This window comes from Rutidosis leptorrhynchoides, chromosome 3 (assembly GCF_046630445.1).
Source record: "Rutidosis leptorrhynchoides isolate AG116_Rl617_1_P2 chromosome 3, CSIRO_AGI_Rlap_v1, whole genome shotgun sequence".
Lineage (NCBI taxonomy): Eukaryota > Viridiplantae > Streptophyta > Magnoliopsida > Asterales > Asteraceae > Rutidosis > Rutidosis leptorrhynchoides.
In genome coordinates this window covers 472,796,369-472,810,065 of record NC_092335.1, presented here as the reverse complement: position 1 = coordinate 472,810,065, position 13,697 = coordinate 472,796,369, and the positions used below count along the sequence as shown (strand labels likewise).

General features: G+C 34.1%; 1 pseudogene; it reads left to right on the top strand.

The window, feature by feature from the left end:
• The first annotated feature begins 4,909 nt into the window (after window positions 1-4,909).
• On the top strand, window positions 4,910-10,763 carry LOC139901674 (probable sphingolipid transporter spinster homolog 2; annotated as a pseudogene).
• Window positions 10,764-13,697: the final 2,934 nt, after the last annotated feature.

Genomic DNA, 13,697 nt, shown 5'->3' with positions numbered 1-13,697 from the left:
TTTCCAACAGCCCCCCTTAAACTTGATTTCGTCACTCCGAGCATATTCCGTAATCTCTGAAAAGTCTCGTGTTTTAGAGGCTTTGTGAAAATATCAGCAACTTGGTCGAATGACTTCGTGTACTTTATCTGCACCTCTTTATTTGTAACACACTCCCTGATGAAATGGTATTTCGTATCGATGTGCTTGCTTCGATCATGGAAGACTGGATTCTTTGCTAGAGCAATCGCAGACTTGTTATCCACATATATCTCCGTAGCTTCCTTTTGAAAAAACTTAAGCTCATTTAGTAACTTCCTGAGCCATATTGCATGACAGGTGCATGATGTTGCTGCTACAAACTCGGCTTCACACGTTGACAGAGTCACAATGGGTTGCTTCTTCGAGCTCCATGTGAACGCCGTATCTCCCATATAGAACACGAAACCACTCGTACTCTTACGATCATCTATGTCTCCAGCCCAATCACTATCACTGTATCCAACTAGCTTGAAGTGCTCAGAAGGCGAATAAAACAGGCCATAGTCAATCGTACCTTTGATGTAGCGAAGTATCCTCTTGGCCGCCTTCAAGTGATTTATTGTAGGTGCTTCCAAGTATCGACTTACTAGTCCAACTCCGTAGAGAATATCTGGCCTCGTGCAGGTTAGGTACCTCAGACTTCCAACCAAACTCTTGTATTGTGTTGGGTCCACCAAGTATCCTTCATCATCTTTTGACAATTTGAGATTGCAATCCACCGGTGTATTCATTGACTTGCAGTCATTCATCTTAAACTTCTTGAGCACCTCATTCGCATAACCTTCTTGGGATATGAATATTCCTTCTTTCTTTTGTTTTACCTCGATCCCAAGATAGTAAGCCATAAGTCCAATGTCGGTCATCTCGAACTCCCGAACCATTGCTTTCTTGAACTCCTCAAACATTTTGGGATTACTACCGGTGAATATCAAGTCATCCACGTATAGGCACACAATCATAACATCTCCATCATTGCTAACTTTGGTGTAGAGGGCATGCTCATGGGGGCATTTTGTAAAGTCATTCTGCTGGAAATACTTGTCTATCCTGCTATTCCATGCCCGAGGCGCTTGCTTCAACCCATATAAGGCCCTTTTCAATTTCAGCACCTTATTCTCTTGGCCTTTCACGATGTATCCCAAAGGTTGTTCTATATAGACTTCTTCTTCTAAGTGGCCATTAAGGAACGCGGATTTGACATCCATTTGATAAATCTTCCAATTATGCTGAGCCGCAAGTGAGATTATTAATCTTATAGTTTCTAGACGAGCGACGGGAGCAAATACTTCTTCATAGTCTATGCCAGCTCGTTGACTATATCCCTTCGCCACCAACCTTGCCTTGTATCTTTCAACTTCACCTTTGGAATTCTTCTTGGCCTTGTACACCCACTTTACACCAATAGCCTTATGTCCCTTTGGTAGTGTGGCAAGATCCCACGTATTATTCTTCTCGATTGCTTGAATCTCTTCGTCCATGGCACGTTTCCACTTTTGGCTTTTTGCTGCATCTTCGTAACTTATTGGCTCACAATCGGCAAGAAGGCAGAACAATGATAGATCCTCCATAGGCTGGGTTACCTCGTACAAATCCCTAATGCTCCTTGTATGATGTTGTAGCCTACTTGATTCTCCTCCTGATGTTGGTGTCACTTCATTAGGTGTAGTGGTTGGAGTACGTGGAGAGTGCGGAGATGGTGTACTAGAAGGTTCTTGAACTTCTAGATATTCTTCGTTCCTTGCAGTACTTTCGAATGGATAAGGGAGAAAGTCGTAGTTCTCCTCTTCGGGAACATTCCAATCCAATGTTGCTTCTTCATCGAACACCACATCTTGACTTGAGATTACTTTACCATTATTGGGATTGTATAGCTTGTAACCCTTCGAACTTGAGTCATAGCCCACGAATATGAGTTTCTCGCTTTTATCATCGAGCTTCGTCCTCTTCTGATCTGGCACATGAGCATATGCCACACTTCCGAACACTCGAAGGTGTGAGATGCCGGGCTTCCTTCCACTCCAAGCTTCAATGGGTGTTTTGTTCTTGACACTTCTAGTGGGCGAGCGATTTGATAGATAGATCGCACAGTCCACTGCCTCGGCCCAAAACTCCTTAGGCATCCTTTTGCTCTTTAACATACTCCGGGCCATATCAAGAATGGTCCTATTTTTTCTTTCCGCAACACCATGTTGTTGAGGTGAATACGGAAGAGTTAGAGGACGTCGTAACCCGTTGTTGTCGCAAAATTTCTTGAATTCCTTGGATGTGAACTCTCCTCCACGATCGGATCTCAACGCCTTTATGGTGAGACCACTTTGATTCTCCACAAATGCTTTAAACTTCTTGAACATTCCAAAAGCTTCCGACTTCTCTTTTAGAAAATAGACCCATGTCTTTCGACTAAAATCATCAATGAATAGAATAAAATATCTATTTTTACCAAAAGACGGTGGGCTGATGGGTCCACACACATCCGTGTGAATAAGTTCTAGAGGTTTCTTCGCTCTACTAGAAGCTTCTGTTGGAAAACTGTTTCGAAAGTGCTTTCCTAGAAGGCATCCCTCACATATTTGATCCGGATGATTAATTGGAGGCAAACCCTTCACCATTCCTTTACTTGATAATAATTTTAAGCCTCCAAAATTTAAGTGCCCGTATCTCATGTGCCAAAGCCAAGAATTATCTTTGAAACATGCTTTTAAACATCTTGGAATGTCATGTTGAATATTTAGCATGAACATCCTATTCGTTGACATTGGCACCTTAGCAATCAAACCTCCTTTTTGGTCTCTTAAAGAAAGAGTACGGTTTATCATGTGAATATCATAGCCTTTCTCTAAGAGTTGTCCAATACTCAGTATATTCGTCTTCATATTAGGCACATAATACACGTTAGAGATAAATTGATGCCTTCCATTTTTCAAGCGGATGAGAATCTTACCTTTGCCTTTAACCGGTACTTTAGAGGAATCTCCGAAGGTGATATTTCCACTAATTACCTCGTCTAACTCCACAAACATGTTTTTGTCACCGCACATATGGTTGCTTGCACCCGTGTCGAGATACCACAAATTTGATTCTCCGTTATCTTCACCTTTGCATGCTAGTAACAAAGTGTTTTTCACGGCTTCGGTATCTTCTTGCACTAAATTTGCTCTTTCTTGCACGTAATTGTCTGACTTCTCGCATTCCGAAGCATAATGGCCAAATTTATGACAATTATAGCATTTGGTTTGAGAATTGTCATACCTTGGCCTTCTACTTGTGTAGCCTCTCCCGCGACCTCTTGTCGGGTGAAAATTTTGACTTCTTTCTTCATTTCTGTAAGAACTATAACCTCCACGTTTGATATATCCTTGTCCTCGTCCTCGGCCACGTACTTGACCACGACCTCGTTGACTCGGTTGATGAGTCTTTTCACTACTCTCTTCCTTGAAAGACAGTTTTGCTTGTAAAGCTTGCTCCAAAGGCTCCTTATTTTTCTTATTGAACCTCTCTTCATGGGCTTGTAGTGAACCCATGAGTTCATCTATAGTCATTGATTCTAGATCTTTAGATTCTTCGATGGCTACGACTATATAGTCGAATTTCGAATCTAATGATCTAAGAATCTTCTCAATGACTCTTACATCACTTAGAGTTTCACCATTCCTCTTTAATTGATTGACAATCGCCAAGACTCTTGTAAAATAATCGGAAATTGATTCTGAGTCTTTCTTATTTAAGGATTCGAACTCACCTCGTAGTGTTTGTAGTCGAACCTTTTTCACCTTTTCAACTCCCTTGTGAGAATTCTCCAAGATCTCCCATGCTTTCTTGACGGTGGTTGCACTTGCAATTTTCTCAAAAGCTCCATCATCTACACTTTGTTGGATGATGGAAAGAGCCTTTTGATCGTTCGTCTTCATTAATTTTTTCTCCTTGCCGAGAGGACCTTTTTCTGCAGGTTCCTCATAGCCTTCCTCCACAATCTCCCATAAGTCTTGTCCACCTAGGAAGGTCTTCATTTGGATGCTCCATCGATCATAATTATCCTTTGTGAGGCGAGGAAATGTGATGACATTGTTGGCCATCATCTTGTCGAACCAAGCTCTGATACCAATTTGTTGGAAATAGGAGGTTATGTATATTATTTGTGGAAGAGAGGATTGATGATTTAGAAGTTTGATTGATCTTGAAGGCTTATATTTTGTTGCTTATTGAATTGCTTTTTTGCTTGATTACAAATGAGGGGTGAAGCTCTCTATTTATACTACTCAATGGAGTAGTCTAGATCACTCCATCATCTACTACTATCTAGATATTTCCTAGTATTTCTAGACCTAGATATTTTACAAGATTATTCTACACACATTCTACACACTTTCACTACTACATATTACAAGAAGCTTCTACATAATGGGCTATAATCTTGATCCAAAATATTTGTATACTTGCAAGCCCAAATCCAAAACAAATAGCCCACAATCAAGTTTAGTTTCCAACATAACCTCTCTGGAAATGAAATCTTATCCGGATAAGGTAAGAAACAATAAGCAATCAACGTGTTTTTTGAAGCCTCATTTTTGAGTCGCAATTAAACATAAGTGAAGCTTACCAATTTAAGTCGTAGTTAGTGTGATATGTAGAAAGAACTAATTAACGAGGATATAAATTGCAATAAAAATATGAAATTTATGAAATAAACCCAGAGAGACTCGGACCACCCGTTAATAACATCATCATACGGAGTAACATTTTTGCAGAAACAAATAACAAAAACAGAATATAAATCAAATAACAAAAGGGCTTTGTTGATGACATTCTTATTCAACAAACATAAATTTTTTGCAGACTTTACAACAAGAAACATACACTCAACACACAGGAATTATCATTATTTCATGAAATGGATGTTGCAGATGGAGGAGGATCCAATAATCATGTGAAAAATGTGCCTCCTGTCGACACCGATATAGACAACGATTCAAATGATTCATTCGAAGGTTCGTGGTTCACACCTAAAAGGTAACCGTATAATGATCTGTCATGATTCAAAGGTTCTTTTTTTTAATGTGAGAATCCACATATATGTGATCTGTCATGATTCTTTTCGTTCATACGAATGTTGGATACCCTTGTAATTCAAAAATTTTAAACGTTTATTTAACGAGGTGTATTAAAAATTAGCTGAAATTTTGAGTATAAGTGATTGTGTATTCAATATTTCACAGGTTGCTTGTATTATTCTGTGTGATAAACTTGATAACTTATTTAGATCGAGGAGTGATTGCGAGTACGGGTGTAAATGGTGTTCCGGGAAGTTGTAAGCCAAATGGAGAATGCTCACGTGGTACCGGAATTCAGTACGTCTTATTGACTTATTTCGGTACTCGAAAAGTTACATTTTTATGTAACTTGATAACTTTGTGTTTGTAGGGGTGAGTTTAAGTTGAATAACTTTGAAGATGGTATTCTATCTTCTGCTTTTATGGTTGGGCTTTTAGTTGCATCTCCAATATTCGCATCCCTAGCTAAAAGGTAAGTATAAATCTCGAAAATAACCACTTTTTAATTTATAAGGTCACAAGTTCAAACCTCATTAGCAGTATATGTTGGAAAACGGTCATGCGATAACACAGTTACGTACATCTGAGTAAAAAATATTGGCTTTCCCCGAGTAACCTGAACAGGAAAACTTTATCCGTTTACCCTTGTACTCGTTATTGTAATAAAAAAGAATTTTGGGATTGATATAAATACCAATGTTCTTGTGCAGTATCAATCCATTCAGGCTTATTGCAGTTGGGTTGTCAGTTTGGACTTTATCTGCAATTGGTTGTGGAATTTCAATCGATTTTTGGACAATTGCATTTTGTCGAATGTGAGCAAACTTAGTCTAATCATCATAACTTGAAACTTATCTTTGATTGTGAGATTATGATGCAAACTTTTGATATTTTCAGGGTAGTAGGTGTTGGTGAAGCTTCTTTTATTAGTCTTGCAGCTCCATTCATCGATGAAAACGCTCCAGTTACTCAGGTTCAAGTTCTTGCAGACTAATTATACCTTATTAAAAGATTTTTATATTCTATGTACATTAATGTCTTTAAAAATGAGCTGAACTTGTATCTTTTTTCGATTATAGAGATCAGCATGGTTGGGTATATTTTACATGTGTATACCTACGGGCGTTGCCCTTGGCTATGTTTATGGTGGACTAGTAAGTGACAACCTGTATTTGCTATATTATATGAATTATTCGAATTATTTGTTCGCTACGGTTTTCATATATGTATATTATTTTATTTATTCTTAAAAGGCTAGACTAATGGATCTTGTTCTTGTTTGATTTCAGGTTGGAGATGGTTACGGTTGGCGTTCTGCATTTTTTGGTGAGGCAGTTTTTATGGTTCCGTTTGTTGTTTTGGGTTTTATAATGAAACCGTTGCAACTTAAAGGTACCCAACGTTTCCGTATACAGTTGGAGACTCAATCTCTCTCTCTCTCTCTCTCTCTCTCTCTCTCTCTCTCTCTCTCTCTCTATATATATATATATATATATATATATATATATATATATATATATATATATATATATATATATATATATATATATATATATATATAAGGGAGAGATCCACTGAGAACTCACTAAGAGTGAGAACCTGAGAACTCAAATTCGAACAAAAAATGACGCGGCCGAACAATTTTGTGGTTAGTCGAACAAAAATTAAGATGCATGAAAATTACATGTTCTACATTTTCTGTTTGGTTCTACAAAATTGTAGAACGAAAATTCGTTCGAATTGGGGCAAATTTGTTCGGCCGCCTGAATTTTTGTTCGGTTCTACAACATTTTGGTTCGGTTCTACAAAATTGTAAAACGAAAATTGGTTCGAATATCTTTTTTTGTTCGAATTTCACCTGTTTTTTTCAAAAATTCAAATTTTTTTTTTTGATTTAGCCCGATTTAGAGTTTAGGGTTTAGGGTTGAGGGTTTACGGACCGTTCGTGTAAAAAACTCATTCTAAACCCTAAATCTAAACCCTAAACCCTAAAATCTAAACCCTAAATCTAAATCCTAACTTAATTTGATGAAAATTGATGTAAAACAAGTGTAGAACAACATGTTCTACATCTGTGTTATACATCATGTTCTACATAAAATGTAGAACCAAGCAAACAATGCACCTATTTTTTTTGTTCGGCCTTGTAATTTTTTTGCTCGACTACCCATATTTTTGTTCGGCCGCGTCTTATTTTTTGCTCGACTAACTTAGTTCTCAGAGTTCTCATTGCTTAAAAGTTCTGATTTGATCCCTCTACTATATATATATATATATATATATATATATATATATATATATATATATATATATATATATATATATATATATATATATATATATATATATATATATATATATATATAGGGGCAGGATCAATGGGGAAGTACCCAATCGGGGGGAAGGGGGGGAAGCAAAATTATTTTTTTTTCGTTTTTTTTTGAATTTTTTTTTTCGGCATCAAGATCACACGAAAATATGAACATTTAGAAGAGACACTTCGTGATGAATGTTATTATTTAGGCGGGAAAACGATCGCCAAAAATAACATTCAAGATAATATTGTTCGTGAAGAATATAGACGTTTTTTTTCTTCATGTTTTGTGAAGTAAAATTTAGCCCGATTTAGAGTTTAGGGTTTAGGGTTTAGGGTTTAGGGTTTGGTGTTTTGGGTTTATTCCATAAACCCAAAACACCAAACCCTAAACCCTAAACCCTAAACTCTAAACCGTTCGTGTTAAAAACTCAATCTAAATCCTAAATCTAAACCCTAAACCCTAAATTTCTAAACCCTAATATCTATACCCTATAAACCCTAATATCTAAACCCTAATATCTAAACCCCAATAGCTAAAACATCAACATACGCTCGAAAAACACGATAATTGTTATATATTACTTCTTCGAGCGTTTTCCCGCCAAAATAAAAACATTTATCACAAAGTGTCTCTACTAAATGTTCATATTTTCATCCCATCTATAATGTTCGTGAACAAAGTTTTTTCAAAAAATGAAAAAAAAAAAAAAGTTTTTGCTTCCCCCCGATTGGTTACTTCCCTCTTGATCCTACCTATATATAGGGGCATGATCAATGGGGAAGTAACCAATCGGGGGGAAGCGGGGGGAAGCAAAAAATTTTTTTTTTCCCGTTTTTTTTTTGAATTTTTTTTTTGCGGCATCAAAATCACACGAAAATATGAACATTTAGAAGAGACACTTTGTGATGAATGTTATTATTTAGGCAGGAAAACGATCGACAAAAATAACATTCAAGATAATATTGTTCGTGAAGAATGTGAAAGTTTTTTTTCTTCATGTTTTGTGAAGTAAAATTTAGCCCGATTTAGAGTTTAGGGTTTAGGAATAAACCCAAAACACCAAACCCTAAACCCTAAACCCTAAACCCTAAACTCTAAACCCTAAACTCTAAACCGTTCGTGTTAAAAACTCAATCTAAATCCTAAATCTAAACCCTAAATCTAAACCCTAAACCCTAAATTTCTAAACCCTAATATCTAAACCCTAATATCTAAACCCCAATAGCTAAACCTCAAAATACGCTCGAAAAACACGATAATTGTTATATATTACTTCTTTGAGCGTTTTTCCGCCAAAATAAAAACATTTATCACAAAGTGTCTCTACTAAATGTTCATATTTTCATCTCATCTATAATGTTCGTGAACAAAGTTTTTTCAAAAAACGAAAAAAAAAAAAAAAGTTTTTGCTTCCCCCCGCTTCCCCCCGAATGGTTACTTCCCTCTTGATCCTACCACTATATATATATATATATATATATATATATATATATATATATATATATATATATATATATATATATATATATATATATATATATATATATATATATTTTTTTTTCCTTTCAGCTTATCGTCTGTATTATTGCAGGCGTTTCAGCTGAAAAGGATGTGATTCGGTCTCCAAAAAAGAAGCTCAACGAGAAAACATTCGGGTTTGTTCTCAAAGAAAACATAATGATATAAAATATCTGTGTAATCAACCAGTAATAACAATTATTCTTATATACTTCTTGTAGTTATTTATCTAGCTTTTGTGAAGATCTTAAAGATCTTCTTCTTGTGAGGATATATGTAGTAAATGTATTAGGTACTAATTTCTCACATCTCTATAGAAACTTGTGAAGTTATACAAATGCAACAACACTATAAGTGTCTAAACTCTTATGATATTTGCAGGTTATATTTCATACAACTTTGTGATAGGGGCTTATTCATACTGGGGTCCGAAGGCTGGCTATAGCATATATCGTATGGTATAACATTTAAGCGAGTGTACATGTTATTTACTCCCTCCGTCTCAATTTAATAGTATAATTTTTCTTTTTGTGATGTCTCAAATTAATAGTCAACTATTATAATAATTAAATAGTTAGCTAAAAAAGGGTATAATGATGATGACTTTTTTAAACTGTGTCTTGTGTTTTTTTGTCTGTGGATTATTAAAATTGGGATGGAAGAAGTAAATGGAAACTTTACTAGAAACTATAAGATTGATTTGGCTTACCTACTTTTAATTATATATTCTTTCATAGAACAATGCTGACATGATGTTTGGAGGGATCACGATTGTTGGTGGAATCGTTGGGACATTATCGGGCGGTTTTATCCTAGATCGTATTGGTTCTACAATTCCCAACGCTTTTAAGGTACCTATTATTCATTAAAAAACATGGCTCGGATGTATGGTCATACAAATATCTTGAAATTGTATTGATACTGAAACAAGTTGTGTTTATACTCTATAGCTCCTGTCCACAACAACGTTCTTTGGGGCAATATTTTGCTTCAGCGCCTTTTGTTTCAGGAACGTGCATGTTTTCGCCGTTTTCTTTTTAATTGGGGAGATAATGGTTTTCGCAACTCAGGTAACCTGTTTGTCCGCGTACATATTGTGACTGTTTTCCACCATCAAAATCGAAAATTGATAGATCCACCACAAATTTGCATTAGGTACTTGTACAGTACAAATATTTAATTCACAAATGTTGTGAATTTATCATTTTTGATGGTGAAAATATCATCATCATAATTATAAAGACTTCTTTTTACATTGAAACATTGTATACTATCGAGTGCAGGGTCCTGTAAATTTTGTATCTATGCATGCTGTTAAACCGAGCTTACGACCATTGGCTATTGCTATGGGGACTGTGTCTATTCATGTCTTTGGTGATGTACCTTCTTCACCACTTGTTGGAGTTCTGCAGGTGTGTTTTTCTCTCCAATTAAGAAGCGAATTACGTGCAGTTTGATAACATGTTTTTAAAATTTACGTGTAACGAAACAGGACAAACTTAGAAACTGGAGAAAATCAACGTTGATCTTGACTTCGATACTGTTTTTGGCAGCTGGAATATGGTTAATAGGTATGCTGAATCAAACACAGTATTTTACGCCTGGTAACTAAATATGATTTTAATGTATTTTGGGTAACTTTTGTTCATGTAGGTGTCTTTCTTCCAAGTGTTGATGGATATAACGAAGATAAAGAGACGACCATTGAGCAGTCTAACACGACACCTTCGAGTGTAAATAACGCATCGAAAACATCCGTAGAACCGTAAAAATGCTAGATTGAATTACTTTAATTCGATCTCGTGTTATAAATGTACAGATTACTCTCTTTTTTTGGGAGAAAAAACAAGAAATTTAATCAGAATAGATCAGGAGATCTAATTGTGCTACTGTTGAGTTAGACCTTCGTCTGCGTCTGATTGAAAGATCCTACGATGTTACAACTATTGATCTAGATCCAAATACAAACTAAAAAACATAACAACATTGTACAGACAAGACCATACCAACTGATGAGCACTAACCAAACACAACTGACAAACCAAACGCTTGAAACACTCCAACCTTAAGACCACAATTATCTGATATCACCAAATTTAGCCAATCTTCACGACTATAATGTCTGCCATAATGCTACTTGCTCACTTTTGGCAGTTTATGTTGTATACATACATGAAAAAGACGCGAGACGGGTTCGAGACGGTCGGGACCAAAAAACATCGAGATGGGGTCGAGACGAATGTTCACTGACGACGTTGACTTTTATATATATAAATATATATATATACACATATTTTAAAGCAAAAAAACTTTCGTTGACAAGCTTCTACCTATAAACGCTATTGGCGTTAATATAATACAAAAAAATAACACTAAACTACGTCAATTTTGATTTGTTTGACTGACTTTAGACCGATTTTAACCGAATTTTTGAATTTTGACCGGCGTTGACCCGACCTTTCCTGCATTTGACCCAACTTTTGACCGTTAACCAACTTATTGGAAGACGGGACGGGGTCGAGACGGGCAAGTCACCAAAACGGCGCAACGGACGCAAATGTGTATAGTATCAGATCAGATCCATGTGAATATGTGATTGATCAACTTATGTTATGAGTTTCTCATAAATCAATGACTAAAAAATATTCGATTTTCCGTTACGACACAAATGATGTGAAAAAGATGCATCAATTCAAATGTAACTCTAATAAAAAAAATTATGACATAAAATGCGTAGGCTAGCTGCCTAGCATGTTAGACGAGTGGCTCCGATTAATCTTTACGAATTTGCATCTACACAGGCGAAAGCTCCCCAGCCGGGGTTGTTCGCTTGACAAGCTTAGCCCATGACTCATTCGTCTCAGTAATCACCTTCAAAGCATAATGCTGTTTCGTTTTCAAACCAATTAAAAGCATTTTAAATAACATAATTCAGTATTGTAATCACTTGTAAGAGTAATGAAACATGAAAAGAAAAAGGTGATTCCAGTTTTTTGAATCAATCTATATTATCATATAAATGTCTAAAATTATATCATAAATAAGCATTAGTCAGGTTTAAAAAAATTTAAAAATAAAGAAAAAAAAATCTAAGCTTTTTATGATGATGTCATTATAATAATTAATTATTTTGAATAAAAATATTAACATGTTAATTGTATAATATATGAAGCGTTATGTACAATTTATAATAAAATACCCCATGATCATATGTACAATATTTGAAGCAATTTGTGCAACCTTATGATATAACACCCTCATTACCATATGCACAATATTTAAAACATTATGTACAACCTTATGATAAAACATCCTCATGACCATATGTAAAAACTTTAAAACAAATCATACAATCTTTTACAAAACACATCATGAACACATGTACAAACTTTAAAGCATATTAACCTTTATATAATAATTGTATTTTAGTTTTTCAAAAAAAATTAAAGAGACATTTGTTATTACTAATAATTATTATCAAAAATATAAATTCTCAATTTTATAGAAAACTTTATTATTATTAGATTATTATTATTCAAATATGAGTTCTCTTTACGGAATGAATTACGTTTACATATGTATGTGAAATACATGTCTCAATAAAATGATGTAATGTAGCTTTTATGACAAGAAAAATAATAATTGTGATGAAAATTGAAAGAAAGTGGTGGGGGAATGAATGTAGTTCATTTGTTCTGACCAAGTTAAGTATATCAATATGTTTGTAAAAATAACGACAAGTTTCTTAGTCGGAAACTGTGGTTACACGGGTCATTAAACTAAATGATTTTAGCATTTATGTTCACTTAATACCTAGAATATATTATTAAACTGCTTATATCATAAATAAAAATTATTCAAGCTTAAAAAAAATTCAAAAATAAATAAAAAATTTCTAAGCCCCTCATGATGATGTCTTTAAAATTATTAATTATATTTAATAAAAATATTAACATGTTCATTGTATAATATATGAAACATTATGTACAATCTTATGATAAAACACTCCTATGATCATATGTACAATATTTGAAGCATTATGTACAACCTTATGGTAAAACACCTCCATGACCATATGTACAATATTTGAAGCATTATGTACAGCCTTATGATAAAACATCATCATGATCATATGTACAAACTTTAAAACAAATTGTACAATCTTTTACAAAACATCGATCCCATGAACATGTACAAACTTTGAAGCATATTGTACAACCTTCATATAATAAATGCATTTTAAATTTTTTTAAAAAAAATTAAAGAGTTATTTGTTGTTACTAATAATTATTACGGAGTATTAAAATTATAAATCAATTTTAGAACAAACTTAATTATTATTATTATTATTGTTATTATTATTATTATTATTATTATTATTATTATTATTATTATTATTATTATTATTATTATTATTATTATTATTATTATTATTATTATTATTATTATTATTATTTAGATATAAGTTTTCTTTACGAGATTAATTACATTACATATATATACGAAATACATGTCTCAATAAAATATTGTAATATAGGCTTTTATGACAGAGAGAATAGTAATTGTAATGAAAATTGAAAAAAGGTCGTGGGAGAATAAATGTAGTTCATATATTCTGAAAAAGTTAAGTATATCAATATGTTTGTAAAAACAACAAGTTTCTTAGTCAGAATCTATGGTACCACGAGTCATTAAACTAACTGGCTTTAGTATTTATGTTCACTTAATACCTAAAACATATAATTAAACTGTTTCGTTTAAATAACATATGGTTTCACGGGTCATTTCACTA